At 51.7% G+C, this 7500-nt stretch overlaps 1 protein-coding gene across 2 annotated transcripts in view; it reads right to left on the reverse strand.

Annotated features, from left to right (window-relative positions):
- slc8a1b (solute carrier family 8 member 1b) overlaps nt 1–7500 on the reverse strand; it is a 93264-nt gene that overhangs the window by 66048 nt on the left and 19716 nt on the right. The window lies entirely within an intron of this gene.

Here is a 7500-nt window from a genome sequence, read left to right on the forward strand (position 1 = left end):
ACGAGAGCGACAGACATGCATTCAAGCACACACTCTCTCTCTCACACACACACCCACAGACACACACACACACACACACACACACACACACACACACACACACATATATTCCAGTTAGGATGTTAGAGACATCACAGTAAATTGCGATGGTTCACCGACAGTTGCCTGGCGCGGCGTCCGTGTCCGTCACTCTCCACCACCCTCTCTCCAAGTGGCACGGCGCCAGCCGCGCATGGCAGTCACCTGACGTCAGAGGGACGAGCGGGAAACAGGCACCACGGCTGTTTTGTTTTCCATCCTCCACCATCCCTCCCTTCCTCCTTCTTCCCTCTCTCCCTCTCCCTCTCCCTCTGTCCCTCTCTCTCTCTATCCCTCTCTCTCTCCTGTTTTCCAGCGGTGGACAGCTGTGTGCGGCCGCCCGTGCTCCTCTGGGCGTGGGCTCTCTGTCAACATGATGTCACCCCCCCCCACCCAACCCCTGCCCCCCCCCCCCCCCGCACTCCAGGCCCTTTTCGTGCGTACCAGAGGCCAGACGCCGAGGCGCAAAAGAAAAAAAAAAGCTAACGTGAACATTCACACGGCCAATCAGACCTGCCATTTCACCTTGACCTCGGCACACTGATGACATCGGGAAGGGAGGGAGGGATGGAGAAAGCACAGCACCACCTTACCCCACCCCACCCCGCCCACTCCCAACGCTCTCATCCTCGTAAAGCCTTTAAGGCCAGTGGCAGATGATCGCCTGCGAACAATGCAGACGGGGCTAACGCTAATGTATGCCTGTCCTTACGTTAAGGAATTACACAAATGAGCGGAGATGCCGTTCCGCCCGGCTAGCTCCTCCGTGGCCGGGAGATTTCCCGTCTGCCGCCAGACACGCCAGCGAGCGGCCTCGGCCAAGCTCATTTAGCTAATATTCCCGCTGACAAATAAACAAACGGCGCAGCAAAGCACCGCTGGCACCGCGGGCCGAGTTAGCGCGCCGGCTACGCTAAGCCAGGCTAGCGCTGATGCTGCTGTTGCTGCTGTTGCTGTCTCAGACTGAGAGGCTTTTGACATCCCGACGGATGCTTAATTTAAGCCGGGGCCGTCGCTTTACTCTAAACAGTTAATCAGGCTCATGACAACTTATTCCCAGAGTTAAGAAAAGGGGTTCAGCATTGGTGCGGAAATGGGAGAATTTTAACAATGCTGACACCAACGGTCCTGCAGTGTTCCTGGGCACTTCATTGCAATTACAGCACATTATTGATATTAATCAGGGGTCCATCGCTGTAATGTAACAGGGACTCGAGGCTGCCTCGTTAATCAAACGAATAAAGATTAATGAATCTTGCCTAACGCACTGAAGACGATGGGAGTGGGGGTTAGAAGGGGAGGGGGGGAGGGGGGGGGGCTTCTGCCGGGAGCCCACACTGACCGTTAATGGCCTGTGGGAAACAGGAGGCACTGGGCGACGGGGGGAGCCCCGGCCAGCTCGTCTTTGTTAATGAAATCTGCCAGGGCAGGTGGACGTGCCTGAGGCTCTCCCCAGGGCTCATCCGTCTCCGCCGGCGACGGACGGGGAAGCGGTGGTGAGATTGGCCAGAGTGGACAGTGGTGGCGACGCCATGGGGTCGGCCGAAAGGGGATGTGGATGTTAATTAAGAAGATTCATGCCGGCTACAAGATACCATGTTCCCTTCCGGTAAAAAAAAAAAAAAAAAAAGACATTTGTATCTCCAAAACCCAGGGGTTCCCACTGCACACATCAGATATCAGGGAAAAGTCCCCAGGCACAGAGAGAGAGGGAATATTTTTGGGAGTAAGATAATGTATGTTCTTATGTAAGAAAAATCCAAGGATAATCTTCACAGACTGTTCATGGTTAACAACTAATGGGAATGGTAGATTTACACGGGGGGTGATTTTTTGTCCAAATAATTTACATCAGAAACCACTCGCATACATCACTTCAAGCCCTGTTTCTTACTTACATGTACTGTAACTAAAAAAGCATAGGCGGAAGACTTTGCACATCACAATGGCACAAAGAGGGCAAGAGAGTATCTGTTGCGGAGGAACAAGTGCAGAGAAATTGCCGGCCACCGTAAAAAACTCTCCACAAAAAGTGTCAGAGCTAAATGAACAGACTACTGTAATCATGGCGGCGGCGGCAGCGGCGGCGGAGCCTCTGGTCCCGGAGGACGCGAGCCAATGGCCAGGAGTGAGGCGGCCGAGGAAAACAGCTCCGTTCAATTACACCGGAAAGCACTCTTCATGACAAGCACTTCCAGCTCAGTGTCATCTTAAGACAATTACCGCTGTCTGCCTCGCGGGCTACTCTTTACTAATTGCTTCGCTCGGTGCGGAACCGATGGCTAACAGGCAACGCTGCGCGGAGGCCCGTTGGGTTGAAATGATACCGGTTTTGTTAACAGTGAGGGAGACACAAAGTGTGTCAGAGAGAGAGAGAGACAGAGAAACAGCTCTGAGAGGTGGTCAGAAATAGCTCTGAGAGGTGTTCAGCGAGTTGGCCTCTTGATCAGTTGTCTGAGTTTGTTTCTGCCTGTGTCAGTGACAGAGCCAGGTGGTACAGCCAGGGCCCTTGTATTCTGTATGGAGCACAAGCCAGATAAACTGCCAAAGAGGAAGCTTCACTTTAATTCATTGCGGCAATATAATACACGTCAGGCATGGTTTGTGTCCATGACAGCAATGAAATTGCATGTATACAAAGTACATGTCCAAGTATATATAATGTCCAGATTTATTTATATGCATGACGCTGCATACGATTTTATGGTCCCCTCTGCATGTCATCAGAGGTATAAATGTGCATGGATAAATATACATTTAATTTTGATGAAGTGCATGTGTGTGTGTATGTGTGTGTGTGCGCGCCAGTAAAAGTGTGTGTTTTGTCTCTGTCAGCAGAGATGCTCTGTGAGGAATCAGTGTGTTGAATATTCATCCAGACTCCGGGGCGGCACCATGGAGTAGTGAAACTCTGGAAAGAGCTGAGTCATCAGTAACTTGGACACACACACATACACACACACACACACACACACATACACACACACAAATGCCCAGAGAACCTGGATTGCGCCGAGCCAAAAGCATCCATCACAGGTCAAAGTTCATCTATCTATTTCCCTCTCCATCCCATTTCCTCTCTCTCTCTCTCTCTCTCTCTCTCTCTCTCTCTCTCTCTCTCTCTCTCTCTCTCTCTATCTCATTCCCTTCATCCCTCTTCAGTGTTTCCCCAGCATTGCTCTGCTTTAAAGTTCATCTAGCTGACATGAGGAACACTTGGCTTCAGAGAGAGGATTAAAGCCATCAGGGAGATGAAGGTGTAGCGCAACTACCACTGCTGCTGCTGACTGAGCAACAGAGCCAGACAAAGCCCCCCCCCCCCCCCCCCCCCCCACACACACACACACACTTCCCCCACAAATACACACACACTTCCCACACACATAGACACTAACTGCCCACCAACCAACCCTCCCCCACCATCATGCACACACCCAGCTCCCCCATCACAACTTCACACTCAGCCAGGGAGTCCTCTGAGCTACCCAGCGGTGCAGAGCCAAGCCTGGAGCCAAACCACCACCCAGATAGCACTGGCCCCAGAGAGAGAGAGAGAGAGAGAGAGAGAGAGAGAGAGAGAGAGAGGGAGAGAGAGAGAGAGAGAGAGAGAGAGAGAGAGAGAGAGGCCTGGAGGTCATCCACAGAACATTTAGCTGATGCGCAGGTACACTACTTATGTACTTACATATAACTACAGATCTACTGTGTTGTCTTTTTACAGCAGACCAAAGGCCGCTGGATTTCGGACCCTGGTGCTTTATCAGCATCTGGCCTTCATGTTGCCTTGTTCTCCCAGTCCAGTCCCAGGACATGACGGCCTGCACTGCTCTGTCCTGACCCCAAGGGCAGGGCTTCACTGTCACCTCTCGACAGCTGTCAATCACTGTTCTCTCGCTGACTAATCGTGAATGAGCGAGCAGCATATGTGTCTTGTTGGCAGTCCCGACGTTTAAAAGCTTGTTTAAAAGGACACAAGTCAAACACACATTAAACCGTCCGTCTTACTTGCAGGAGTGTAACTGAGCTTACAGCTTGCTGAGCCCCTTTTTTCTCCTCCTGTGTGTTTTGGCTGAGTTCCTGTCATCAATTCCGCGCTGGTGCTGAGCAGTACCAAACGGCCATAAAACCGCAACATCAAGCGGCTCTTAAGAGGATCAGAGAGAGCCGTAGCCATAGGCTAAACAGAGCAGCTCCACAGAGGCAGCCCGAGTTCCCTATCCACCCAGGACTATGTGTTTAGTGTCTGCACCGGTACTTATAAGAACTCGTAGTCTTCTCCTCCTCCTGACCTCATATTCTTGGAGCACTTTAGATGACCAGCATTGTGCTCATCTCCCTACGAAGAACCTCTGAGGTGCATTCAAGTTCACGAACATAGGCAAACGTTTGCGAACGCTTGCAAACAGTTTTCCGTTAGCCTCCGTTAGTTTTGGCGAACGTTTGCTAACCATCACAAACAGTCTGAGGAGGTAGTGCTCCGCGAACATACAGTGGGACCGGACGTGAGTTTGACAAACGCAACAATGTGACTACTATTAGACTATGGAGATCTTAACACCAAATAGTTTCAATTTAACTGTTCAAAGAAAACATGTTCACCACAAACGTCCGCCACTATTTGCCAAATTTGAACGCACCCTCTGATCTCGGCTATAGCAGTGCTATGAGCTGGAGAGGAGGCTACAAGTCTTGACTGCCTGCTGACTCCACAGTTAATGTGTCTTTTGAGGGTTTGTAGGGTCTGATTCTCACGGCACCCATCCTGTGCAGCTGGTCTACAGCACGAACGTGCACCTGTCTTTGGTCTCACTGACTGACACAACGTGGCCTTAGAAAAACAATGTGACCTTCCCCCGGCTCGTTCAAAAACAGATGGCAAAACAGTGTTTTAAATCCCTCTGTGTAATTTTTCTATTGCTACACAGGCATCGTTTATGTCCTTAGACAATAACGAACAGTAATTGAGCCTTTTCAGGAATTAATTTTTTTGAATAATTGGCACGAACAACAAACACAAACACTCCACACAGAGGACCCGGTGGAGTTGAGTGCAATAAATAATGCCCCGTCAGGTACAGACAATTACATACACAAACAGCGGGAAACAAACCCACTACAAATACCGGTATACCACAATTCAGTGGCAGAACCGTCATATACCAACCTGTGTGAAAACACCGCTCCGAAACAGAGCACGCATCAAATAAACCGACCACAACACACACACACACACACACACACACACACACACACACACACACACACACACACACACACACACAAACACACACACATATTATTCCAGAAATAGAATGACATTGGCTGGTCATGGTTGGGGTGTTTTTCGCACAGATAGCCTTAGCGTTGGGCAACGGGCCGTCTACCTCGATGCAGATAATTGTGTTTGCTGATGGCTCTTGTGCTCCAGCCGAGGGCCTGCGTCGAGCCGACCGCACTCATAAACTCAGATAGTGTTTACAGATGGTGGTCATACGCGGAGCAGAGAGTGCTCGGAGCGGCCGCCGCGCGCTGTTCTTAAAGAGGCCATCTTCGCTCCTCTTCGGGGCTTTTAACGCACGCTGAGCAAACACACACTTCCTCTGGCACACACACACACGCGCACACACACACACACACACGCACGCGCGCACGCAAGCACACGCCTGTGTGCGCAAGCAGGCCAACCGTTAAACGGCCCCGGGTTTCGGCGCACTGCACCAATCGTAATGAGAGTGTGAGTGTGAGTGTGTGTGTGTGCGTGTGTGTATGCATGTGTGCGTGTTTGTGTGTGTGTGTGTGTGTGTGTGTGTGTGTGTGTGTGTGTGTCTGTATATGTGCAAGCACATACACCTGTCTCTGTGTGTGTGTGTGTGTGTGTGTATATGTGTGTGTGTGTGTGTGTGTGTGTGTGTGTGTGTGTGTGTGTGTGCATGTGTGTGTGTGTGCTCATGAGGCCCTGCAGTCTGTCCAGGAGAGTTTACCTCCAGGGAGGTGTAACACACTAGCCTTCCACCTAATTCATTATTTAAAGTCATGCTCTCTCCCTCTCCCTCTCTTTGTGTTCGTCTGGCCTTCCACTGCTCCTCTTACTAGTCACCTATCTCTCCGTCTGCCACCTCTGACAGGTCCGGACCTGCTAGACTGAGGGGGACCGACGGCAGCACAGCAGGACACAGTGAGAAACAAAGAGAGAAAAGTGAAGAAAAGACAAGAGAAAGAGAGAGAGAGAGGGGGAAGAGGGAGGGAGAGAGAGAGAGGAAGAGGAAGAGAGACAGCGAGAGAGAGAGGAAGGGAGAGAGAGAAAGAGAAAGAGAGAAAGAGAGAGGGAGAGAGAGGGAGAGAGAGGGAGAGAGAGTGAGAGCGAGAGAGAGAGAAGGATGCAGTGGGTGGCCATCTCGTTGAGGGTTCCGCATCAGGGAGAGGAAACGGATTAAAGTGGGCATCGCCTCCACGTGTGCCACGCTGCCACTCTCCCTCTCCTGCCAACTCTCGGCCCCGAAGCGAACCGTCCGCGCGCCCGCGCTCCTGCCAAATACGAGCCCTAAAGCAAACTAGCGCTGACAAACCAACATCCTGGCTGCCCAGCCAGCTCCAAAGCAAACTGGTGAGCGCGGCGTAGCATCCTGCCAAAATGTGAGCTCCCCCCCCCTCCCCCCCACACTAAAGCCCAGCCAGTGCTCACTTGTTATCCAGCACCAAAAAGCCCGGGCGCAAACTTTAGCCCAGTGACAGCGCGGCCGGACGGCGGGAGCTGGAGGAGAGCGGGCCACTGGGGGCCAGAGCGGGCAGGTGAAGGGGCCAGGCCCCCGGCGCGCGCCGCTGTAAACAGGGGAAGCAGCTGTGAGGTACCGCACGTCAGGACAACAGGAGTTCCTGGAACGTGCGGCCATGTTAGTGGTGTTTTTGAAGGGATGCTTTGTATACAAGCACGCACGCACACCCACATGCACGCAAGCGCGCCCATGCACAGGCACGCACACACACACATAGGCGCACGCCCATGCACACTCTCTCTTGTTTTCTGCTTTACTGTCTTTAAATGCAAGACGACATCTTTTCTCTACCTCTCATTCACTTGGTCTCTCTTATTCTCTGTCTTATGCACACACCCACACACAGACCGACGCACGCACACACACACCCATAGGCACACACATATCCTCTGATTCCTTATCACAGTCTCCTACGTCACACACTGCATCTCAATTCTAAAAGCTTCAGCGTGGCTCTAAGGCTGTACTGTTCCTACTGGCTCCCTGGGTAGCAAGCATCAGGACTCAACCGCAAATTACACATTAGCAAACTGTATGTGTGTGTGTGCATGTTCGTGTGTGCGCGCGTGTGTGTGTGTGTGTGTGTGTTAGTGTGTGTATGCTGTATGGTAGTGTGTGTGTGTGTGCGCGTGTTCGTGTGCGCATGTGT

This window comes from Sardina pilchardus, chromosome 18, assembly GCF_963854185.1.
Source record: "Sardina pilchardus chromosome 18, fSarPil1.1, whole genome shotgun sequence".
Classification (NCBI taxonomy): domain Eukaryota; kingdom Metazoa; phylum Chordata; class Actinopteri; order Clupeiformes; family Clupeidae; genus Sardina; species Sardina pilchardus.